Source organism: Poromitra crassiceps (assembly GCF_964638095.1).
Source record: "Poromitra crassiceps genome assembly, contig: HAP1_SCAFFOLD_690, whole genome shotgun sequence".
NCBI classification, from domain to species: Eukaryota; Metazoa; Chordata; class Actinopteri; order Beryciformes; family Melamphaidae; genus Poromitra; species Poromitra crassiceps.
The window spans coordinates 1-11,545 of record NW_028151718.1 but is presented as its reverse complement, the minus strand read 5'-3'; the positions used below and the strand labels follow the sequence as shown (position 1 = coordinate 11,545).

At 44.9% G+C, this 11,545-nt stretch overlaps 1 pseudogene across 1 annotated transcript; it reads left to right on the top strand.

Annotated features, from left to right (window-relative positions):
* The first annotated feature begins 234 nt into the window (after window positions 1–234).
* LOC310771481 (potassium voltage-gated channel subfamily A member 10 pseudogene) lies at window positions 235–2,022 on the top strand (annotated as a pseudogene). Its single transcript has one exon. The product of its transcript is annotated as a potassium voltage-gated channel subfamily A member 10 pseudogene (transcript).
* The last annotated feature ends 9,523 nt before the right edge of the window (window positions 2,023–11,545 follow it).

The window sequence follows — 11,545 nt, the reverse complement described above, 5'->3', positions numbered from 1 at the left end:
ATTAACAAATAAATCCTTAGACATGGACAGAAACACTGTGACTCACTCTCCCTCTCTCTCCCTCTCTCTCTCTCTACAGGTGTTGGAGGGAGAAGAAAATAGTTGGTCTCTCCCCCCGCCCCCATTACTGACGTCTGGATGCTCTGAGCCCTGCCGCTGTTCCTGGTCACGGTGCCTCCCCACCTGAGCGTGTTATCCTGGGGCCCAGAGGCGTGCTGTGGCTGACCCGCAGCCATGGACGTGGCACTGGTAGACCTGGATGACATCGACAGCAGCCCCGAGGACGAGGTGGACGCCCGCGCCGACGAGACGACGGCTCTCACGGTGGAGGAGAGCATGCCTCCAGAGCCCAGCGGCAACCACCACCTCCCCCCCGCCCCTCTGCTTACCTCTCCGCCCTCCTCCCACCACACCCCCGTGCCCGCCCACCACACCCCCGTGCCCGCCCACCTAGGCTCCGTGCCCGCCCACCTAGGCTCCTTGCCCACCTGCATTTGGGAGTCGTCCTCGTTGTCCTCGGCCACCCCACAGACACAGACGACGGCTGCGCCCCCGTCGCCCTCGATGCCAACAGCGAGCAGACGGTCGCGCAGCCGCTGCGCCAGTATGATCTCCAACTGGAAATTGCTGCTGAACAGCGAGGGCACCCGGGACAGTGAGCCCATCTTCAGCCGACTGGCCAAGGAGTGCTGCGAGGACCTGTTCATCGATAAGCGAGGGCTGAACGACGGAGACCAGAAGGTCATCATAAACATCGCCGGCCTTCGCTTCGAGACGCAGCTCAAAACGTTGGACCAATTTCCAGGGACGTTGCTGGGCGACCGTCGGAAGAGGATGGGTTTCTTTGATCCGATGAGGAACGAGTACTTCTTCGATCGGAACCGGCCGAGCTTCGACGGGATCTTGTACTACTACCAGTCGGGGGGTAAAATCAGACGTCCGGCGAACGTTCCCATAGACGTGTTTGCCGACGAGATCTTGTTCTACGAGCTGGGGAGCGAGGCCATGGAGCAGTTCAGAGAAGACGAAGGCTTTATAAAGGACGACGATGCCCCTCTGCCGACCAATGAGGTGAATAAGCAGTTCTGGCTGCTGTTTGAGTACCCAGAGAGCTCCAACGCGGCCCGGGGTGTAGCGTTGGTATCTGTTTTTGTTATCATCATCTCCATCATCATCTTCTGCATGGAAACGCTACCAGAGTTCCGAGAAGAAATGGTCCCTGTGGTGCAGCCTTTCAACCAGTCCGGAGGTTCTCCGACCGGACCCCGTACTCGTAAGCCCACATTTTTCACCGATCCCTTCTTCATCATCGAGACTGCCTGCATTGTCTGGTTCTTCTTTGAGCTGTGTGTGCGATTTTTGGTCTGTCCCAGCAAAAGGAAATTCTTCAACAACCTCATGAATTGCATCGACATTGTGTCCATCATCCCCTACTTTGTTACTCTGATTACGGAAGTGCTCACCACGCCTCACGAGAACGCGAGTCAGAACATGTCTCTGGCCATCCTGCGCATCATCCGTCTGGTCAGGGTGTTTCGGATCTTCAAGCTCTCGCGCCACTCCAAGGGGCTCCAGATCCTGGGACAGACCCTGAAGGCCAGCATGCGCGAGCTGGGCCTGCTCATCTTCTTCCTCTTCATCGGAGTCATCCTCTTCTCCAGCGCTATCTACTTTGCGGAGGTCGACGAGCCGACCACGCAGTTTGTCAGCATCCCCGACGGCTTCTGGTGGGCCGTGGTCACCATGACGACCGTGGGCTACGGAGACATGTGTCCCGTCACCCTGGGGGGTAAAATGGTGGGCACCCTGTGCGCCATTGCCGGCGTGCTGACCATCGCTTTGCCCGTGCCCGTTATCGTCTCCAACTTCAACTACTTCTACCACAGGGAGACGGAGGCGGAGGACGCCAAGTTGCCGCTGGCGGCTGCTGTTGAGCAGGCCATGAAGGCTGACCTCAGCAGCATCGTCAAGCAGGGGAGCGATGCCACACTGAATAAGGCCAATGGCGTCAAAGGGAAATAAGTGTGCAGGAAAGTGGTAGAGACTCCACGCGTCAGCAGGAGAAGACACGTTAGCACAAGGCAGGACAGGACCTTTTAAAGAGGAAAAAAACAATGAAGAAATGGCTTGAACGTGGATCGTAGCAACTGTTTTCCCTCAAGTAAATGGTCTAACAGGATCAATAATATATGACATTGTATATAATATGATGTTTTTTAATGATATACAGGATGGACCGCCGACGCCGTACTTACCTCTTTTGTGTATAATATGACAACGACGATACATTGACAACAATGTAAATGGAGACAGGGTGCAGCACTCAATATGGTCATAAATTCATGTCAACATCTTTCAAGTTTACTTCAGTGGTATAGGACTCAACATTCATTTGCGTAGAAATCAATCTGTGCACCCAGAGCCTATCAGCAGTCTGACGACTAATAAGACTCTGGGACAGACGGACGATATTTCGGGATTTCCGGTGTAGAGCGGACGTCCGCGCCAAGACTTCCGCTTCCGTCCGAGTGATGCGTTAATGGAGTCGGAGTTGATCAATTGATATTTTTTGTAGGTGTTTTAGGTCCAGATTTCGGCTAAATTAACACATAAATTAGCAACCCTACGTACTGTATGTAGGTATCTCTGTGTCTCCGTTTCATTTTCCTGGGACACGTCGGCCTGACAGCATTCATATTTGGCACGGGTATTGGGAGAGTCCCAATGGAGATGGTGACATTGCCGGATTTTTGTATGAGCTCATTAGCGCCGACTTAGTCTCGGCTCCCAGACGTTTGGTGAGCTGCGCCACCAAACGTCTGGGAATTTCACTGTCAGAAACTGTCTGTCAGAGCCCGGCGAGAACGGCCGGCAGCAGACACGCCTACATTTATTATTAGAATTTTATTTGGTAGCGGCAATGCCATTTATCATAGTCCTAACACAGAGCATGAAGCTGATATGCTCCAAACAAAATTTATAGCTGTGGTTTATTTTACAATAATTTTTCCTACCCGGAAGTGGTCCGCTTGCTACTGTGAAGTCATCAGCAGGCTCTGTAATGTTAGCCTCGGGAGTCGGGTTTATCGCTGGGGGAAAGACCTCTAGCCGCCGGGGCCGGATGAAACACGTCCTATTAACAGGTTATGTTTGTTTCTACGTGATTAATATGTTTCTCCGCAAATGCAACGATGTTTTGCGAGACACCGGTTCTGCATGAGATCTGCCCCCAGAAAACAGGCCCGCCCACAACACTCATGATTGGTTCTCCGATGCAAGGCTTCCAACAGCGCCACCTAACGTTATGCAAAGATTTAAATAGTAATATTCTCAGTCTTATAGGAGTGAAACGGATTAAGACTGAGGGCTGAGTCTAGCGCCGACTAAATGGGCAAAAATGACTAATGAGTAGGCAAAATGGGTGAACACAGGTTCAGCACCATGGAGAGCTCCGTTCATTAGCTACTGATGGAGCACATCTGAGCGGACGCAGTTGGAATTAGCTAGGTGGACTATAAAAGCCCTCTGGGGAGAGGGAGGAGAGGCGGCATGCCAACTCTGTGAGCTAGGCCTGAATGTGCTCCAACGGGTATCAGAACTAGTCTCTCCACCAGAAACCTCGAAATATTGTCCGTCTGTCCCAGAGCCTCATTAGTCTCATTATTACTGATAAACTCTGGGTTCCCAGGTTGCATAGAAATAGAAACAAATCCTTCAATGTCATATTTCAGCAATGTGTATGTTTAAGTGTCTTGAATGGTTCTCTCGTGTATAGATTATAGGTCTGTTGTATTTATTTCAGATTACTTACAATCGTACCATGTTTCTGTTGTATTCATTATTTATTTATTTTATTTATTCTATTTGATAAGTCGTGTCTGGGAATCTTCCACTATTGACAGCAGTCTGTCTGACTCCACAGTATGTATTAATGGAGTGCCTTAAATGATGTAACTTTGGGATACTTCTGTTGGATTCGCCATACATAATCCAGATATTTGTCGTGCACCTTATGCTCTGTATATTTTTTAACACCGTCATTTCAGCTTGGTTGACAATCTGAAAGCTGTGACCTTTCTTTCGTTCTTACACCTTTTTGTCAGCATATGATTTTACTCTGACTCTCTAGTGTTTTCAACAAATCGATTGAAGAGTTGTATTCCAAAATGTTCTATATCCAACTTGGAAAAAAACGTCATGACCTGAAGTATTATTCAACATCTCTAAAACGTAGAGGACACCCAAGTGTTATCATTTTGTCAGCTAAGGACTTAAGTAACGTACTATCCTTTGTTTTGATTTCCTGCTATAAAGCAGAAGAATATAGGTGTAATTTTTTTTTGGTCAAATAATGGATATCTCATTTTGGAACTAAAACCCTTCAATTCCACCATGATCACCATGATACCCTGTTGAGAACGTGACATCATATGAGAGAAGGAAAAAGCCAAAGATAATAGCGGAGTAAAGCGAGTACAAAGGGAATTATTACAGGGCCAGGGGACGTCCCATGATCCATCTGGTTTTGCAGGAGTAATTCAAAATCATATCTAAATTGTATCAATGTAATGTACTGGTGACAAGTTTTTATGTTTGTTTTAAAACACTTTTTTTTTTCTTATTACAGTAACAATACATTCTGGAAATGTGGAAACGGTGATGTGGGAATTTGGATCCAGGAAGAAAATTGAGAGTATCTAAAAATAGATTCATATTCGGTTTGTTTGAGCATATGATCCAACCAAGATGATATGTATGTGTATGTGGTGCTGTGTGGCTGATGATCAGCTTCATGGTGTTCATCCAGGACATTGGAGGCTGGTGTGAAGTGATTACCTGCGTGGTCATGGATACAGCAGGCCACGGTTCATCACACTAGGTCCACAGCTACACTGATCGTCAGAAGTCGGACAGATTTACTCATAAATATTTCTGTCTGTTGGGGCTGTTTTGGTCGCCTCGTTTGTCAACTCGTTTCACTCCATTTCCATCTTCTAGTCTGACATTGCCTCCACTCTAACTGATTTCCAGAAAGGAAATTCCCCAGGGAAATTCCATTTTCCCTAACCAATCACGAGAGACCAATGTATCGGACGACATAGGCTACTAATCTAATCCAGTCTTGAGAACGCAAAAAAAAACATCTTCCCTTTGAATAAATGCCTTAAAAACCGAGTGCTGTTCGGATTTCAAAGAAAGTCCTATTTTTAATCGATCTAAAACTCAATAGCTGTGTCTATCTCGTCTATAGCGGCCACCATTGTTGTTATTACTCCTTGGCTCACTTGACAATGGGAAACAGCTTGACAACGGCGTAGCCTGTTATTGACACTGATTGGCTAATCGTTAGTCCCCCTCGGTGCTGATTGGCTAATTGTTTTTTTTTCCCCAACAAGGAAATCACTGTTGCTCTGTAACCAAGTGAATCCTTGTGAGTCCCGAGTGGTAGCGAGTTGTTGGTTAAACTCACTCCCCAGTATAAAAGGCCGTTAACCAGCTCCGCCAAGGGAGCTAGCTCTTGGTGTTGCGATTAGCGCTTTGGAAGCGGGAGAGCGTGAATTCCCGCCTCCACCCATGAGTGAGCCCTTAACATGGGTTATATTGGTGCCGTGACCCGGATGCCCAGTGGGTGTGGAGTGAGTTTAGGGGGGTGAGCCCGGTAAAGGCCTGCCAAGGGAACGAGCTCTCTCGGTGTTGCGGTTAGCGCTTGTGCTTTGGAAGCGGGAGAGCATGGGTTCAATTCCCACCTCCACCCCTGGGCAAGCCCTAAACTTGGGTTACACATGTCACAATGCCAGACCAGAAGCAGCCAAAAGTCAACTCGGTGGAGTGGGCGGAGTGGAAGGTCTGGACATGCAGGCAGCTGATGGATGTGCCATCAGCTCTCATTGAAAATGAATAGAGAGGCAAAGTGACCGCCTACTTCCTGCTTCAGCACTGTACCAGAGATTTTCATCCGCCATTTATTTTCCCATAGACATTTCGTAAAATGATTATAAAAATAGTTTTACTTGTTCAAACCAAACGGTTCAGATATATTTAGAATCGGGAGAGACCATAGAACATTTCACTTGGACCAAAAATTTAAAAAACGAAAATCGAAAAAATATTTTCTTTAAATCTGCAATTTTGTTACGTTTTGGTCCGAGTGAAATGTTACGTGGTCTCTCCTGTTTCTAAATATATCTGAAGCGTTTGGTTTGAACAAGTAAACCTATTTTATAAGCATTTTACGAAATGTCTATGAGAAAATAAATGGCGGATGAAAATCTCTGGTACAGTGCTGAAGCAGGAAGTAGGCGGCCACTTCACCTCTCTATTGAAATGAACAGAGACGGACAGACACGATGATCAGTGTGGCCGCGGCTTCACATAACAAGACCATTTGACACTGTATTTGTATGTGTATGTATGATTCCACTGCAGTATACACATTGTAGATGCAATACATTCTGGATTTTAAATCATGTCTTCTGAAGTCTTGTTACCCTGATGTAACTATCAAAGTTCCTGTGTGTGTGTGTGTGTGTGTGTGTGTGTGTGTGTGTGTGTGTGTGTGTGTGTGTGTGTGTGTGTGTGCATGCGCGTGCGTGCGTGCGTGTGCGCATGTGGGCGCGTGTGCCCATTCAAACTGGGGGGGCAGGTGCAGGTATTGTTCTCTAAATTAATTTGAATTGTGGATATAGGCTTTTCTTATGTTAATTTATGCACCTTAAATTATATGCACCTTAAATTATGCACCTTAAATTTTTTGGGTGAAGCAGAAAAGATTTATTCAAGAAAAGTGGCACCAGTAAGAAGGTATGTGTACATGATATAATGTATATATACATGAGTGTCATTTTCAATAACCATAGCAGTACGAATAGTTGACGTGAAAATCTCAGTATACAGTATTTACCCTCAAATAAAACCGGGAGATTACTGAGCTACAAAAACTGATTTAGTGATGTTTTAAAATGACCCCCCCCCCAAAGCCTTTGAATCGATGTCAAATTGCATAAAGTTGTGTCATTATTATATAAAACTGAATAATTAAATCACAACAGTCTCATCCAAATGTTAAATGAGATAATCCGCCAAGTGTTGCTTCAAAAATGGCCAAAAAGAAACAACTGCATCCATGGCTACAGCCTCGCGTGTAAACTGAGTAAAGGAGGAAAACCCTGGGTCTGTTCTCCATAGTATTGGTGTTCCCCTTTAGGCGAGAAAATCCCCCACATTTTGGGTGCCATGTCATATAAAACCCTGTCATTACTTTCAGTAGGCTGTCTCTGCTTTCACTGTAGTGCAACACACAGACACACACACAGAAACACACACAGAAACACACACACACACACACACACACACACAGACACACAAAGGAAGGCTGGTGGATCGAGGTCATGTCCACACGGCATGTGGGTCAGTGCAGAGACCGTATCACTGGAAGCCTTCCAGACAACAACAGGATGAGAATATCTGGTTGACATGGAGCAGTCTGCTAGCCACTTGCGTCTCTAGCTTCACCTGATACCCTTCTCTCTCTGGACTCACCTGGACACCTCGCGGGCACATCGAAAATGTGCCCGAATAGAGACAGGTTAGATAAGAAGCCTGAACTTTGACCACCAAAATCTAATCAGCTTATCATTGAGTCCAAGTTGAGCCGAATTTGAAGAGATTCCCTCAAGGCGTCCCTGAGATATCGTGTTAACGAGCACGTAACGGGCGGTCGTGATGTCACAGCAGTGTTAATTTTGACCGCTCATTTTGATTTAGTTTTTAAGTTATAGACTTTTGACTAAAATGCCATTAAGTTTGAGTCATATTTCAGTCGTCTGAAATGTTTTAGTCTAGTTTTAGTTGACTTTATAAATATCAATAGAATTTAGTCGACGAGAAATCTATGGTAGATTTAGTCGACTAAAATCTAAAGGGCTTAGTTAAAGTGTAAGGCATTGTTTAAATGTTTCTCTAGAATTTCCAAACTCATTGGAAATATCTCTTAATCTGTTATGGAATCGTTTTAAGGTTTGAACGTGCAATACAGACACAGATTTAACTGTTTAACTTATTCTCTTCTGATTGGATCTCTTCCCAATTCATCCCTCCCTAACATTTTCATCTAGGTTTTATTTGTTGATGAAATAGATTTCCAATAGATTTCCAATAGATTTCCTCATAGTTTTTGTCATCACAACTTTGTTTTTATTTCGTTAACATCTAGTTTTCGTCAGTGCAAAAGGGTAATTTTAGTCTAGTTTTAGTTTGAGTCGAAATTAACACTGGATCAGTGACCTCAAACTTTGACCTTTGACCACCAGAATCTAATCAGTTCATCCCGAGTCCAAGTGGACGTTTGAGCCAAATTTGAAGAAATTCCCTCAAGGCGTCCTGAGATATTGCATTAATGAGTATGGTACAGTGGGGTAGAGTACCGACTATCACACCCCACATGTATATATATATATATATATATATATATATCGAGTGACATCATCAGTGACATCATTACTGACCAAAATCATCACAAATCTCACAATGTGGGACAGAAATTGCAGACCAAAAACACAGACAGGACCCACTTACTCCCTTTTATATAGGAGGAGGATAAGCTTATATATACTGTAGGATAACCTTCTGATGGTCTGTTAACATGCTGTACAGTCTTTGGTTAGTAGGGTTTTTTATACAAGAAAGCAGGGGTGGCATTTGTGGGACACTTGTAACAGTGTATTTAAATGCATTAGGGACAGTGCATTATGCAGTAGGGACAGCTGTAACAGTGCAATGTTACAACTGTCCCATTGTTTCAACTGTCCCGCAACATGTTACAATTGTTCCACATCGGCGGTTACGGTTGTAACACGGGGCAAGGGGGGCATCATTTCAATTTTATATAATTACCTGTTGTCTGTTTACTCAATGATTTAACGTTAACTTTCAGAACAAGAGCAGACATGTCCAGCATGCACGTGAAATAGTTGGTCTGAAAGTGATTCAGTGAAGTAATTGATCGAAAACCAAAAAGTGTTACAATTGTGGCACTTCTTCCCTATGTAATCGTCCTGAGAAACACTGCTCCAAGCTACAATCTGATCACAGCCAAAGTTCATACGCTTGCATTAACAGCTGTATTTTGAATGGCAACCCTGCTGAGCCTTGTCCCTTCCCTGGATCCAAGCAAAGATTTGAAAAGGGCCAATCCAAATGAAATAACAGCCACCATGTGAACCAGGACTGACCAAAGCTTTGGCTATTCATCCTATAGAGCAGGGATACTCAACTTGCTTTGCTCGAGGGCCACTTCTGCAAAAATGATAGGAGGCCAGGGCCCAGTTAATAAACAAACCTTAATAATATACATTTTTCTGTAGCAGATTGCCGGAGTTTAGTCTGAGAATTCTGTGCACACAGGATGGTTAATTAGGTTAATTTAAGTTAGGTTAAGTTAAGTACATATTTGTACCTGGACAGCGCTATTTGACAATTTAGCTGGAGCTCAGTCACACTTTATCTCACATCGGCGGGCCACTCTGCACCCTATCGCAGGCCGCATCTGGCCCCCGGGCCCCAAGTTGAGTATCACTGCTATATAGAGTTTTTCAGCGATGTGTCCAGAATGTGTGAGTGTGCGTGTGTGCGTGTCTGTGTGTGTGTGTGTGTGTGTGTGTGTGTGCGTGTCTGTGTGTGTGTGCGTGCCTGCGTGCGTGCGTGTGCGCGCGCGTGTGTGTGTGTGTGTGTGTGTGTGTGCGTGCGTGTGTGTGTGTGTGTCACGCCACTGTGGGGTTTAACCACAGCCAGTCAATCGTCCTGCATCCTTGGCAGGGCAGAGTCGGTTACTTTAAAAATGTATTCCATTACAGTCACTAGATACCTCATCAAAATTACAAAAGTACATTAATGTAATATAATCCCAGGGATTACCCCAAAATCAATAATGGATTCTGTTTACTTTCAGACTACTTTGCCCATATTTGAAGGTACCACTCAGTATAGAAAATAAAAACATAATTACAAAGTTAATGAGATTTATTTCAGGTTTGCATACAAAATTTTTTTTTTTTAAATCTGTCACATTTTTATAAAAAGAGCACCTGATACTAGCAATCCTCAAAAATGTCTCGCTTTCACTTTACAAGCAGTATGTTGGCAGAAGTAATTTTCTATTTGTGTTCACGCATCTATAATCAGAGAACATTTTGGAATGGAATACACTTAAAGCGGGACTTATGCTGCATTCGTTTATGGTAGGAGCTGGCAAGTGGCCAACGCGTCATATCCGACCTATTTGCGTTCGAGATTGCACCGGGAAGTAGCAAGTAACATGACGCAAAATGACGCGTTTCATTCAATCTGATAAAAGTTTGATGTTTCTCACCATAAACAACATGCGTGGCCATCTTGAAATGACGTCAAATGACGCGGTGGGAGCTACTGGGGGTTGAGAAATCATACCCAAGTTTTGCGGGTAGGAACTCCGAGTTATAGTGGCGTTTTCTTTGATTTTTGCTAGTAGCAACTGGCAACTTGCCACATCCCACTTATAATCGAACACGGCATTACCCCCCAGATATGTAACAAACGGCATGCTGCTTGATTTGAAAAAACCTATGGGAAAAACCAAGAAATGAACGTCTCCTCTTGTCTCACTAATACTCTTTGGCTGTGCTCAGCTCAGGAATTCACCAATTTTCCGGAAATCGACGCCATTACAGTTGCTCACCGCCTCGAAAATAAGTTATTTGAGAGCTACAATATCTTTATAAATATCAACAACTAGCCAACGCTGGTGGCCTGTATGGAAACAGCATTGCTCAAAATGGTTGAAAGTGATATCAATTTGGTCATTCAGTGGCGAACTAGAAATTGACTTATTTTTCTCCCATGTGTGTGTATTGTAGTGCCAATGAGCTGTGTGTATTGTAACGCCATATTGGTAGGAAAATGCTTGTGACATCATGGGAATAGGCTTGGAGTTGTGAGGAGCCGGGAAAGGGTACAGGGGGAGTAGGGGAGTTACTATCTTGAAATCCCATAGTCTTTGGTTCATCGTGACGTCACGACGTATCAAATCTCCCATTCATTTGAGGGCAAAAAAAAAGCAGTGTTCAACCCATAGAGGGCACTTATGCAGCTGAAAATGATACAAATGGTTACAATGGCAACAGTTTGATCTCAAATGTGGAAATGTTGACCAAATTCTTCACACACCACCCCAAAGTCATATATATTGGTTAAAAGCTGAAAAAAGTGTTTTGGGGGTAAGTTACACTTTAAATGTTTTTGCATCTGAAACCTCTGGGGTCTGCACATCCCCTGATGTATAACACACACGCACGCACGGCACACGCACACACACGCACACGCACACGCACACGCACACGCACACAGCACACACACACACACACACACCACACGCACGCACACAGAGCCAGAGGTGAGAAGGTGGGATACGAAAGGAAACATGCTCCATAAACCTGGATAGGCAGGCACCCATGTATTGCAACGATCCTAATCTAACCTTGCAGGTATGTGTGGTGTGAATGTGTACGCGTGT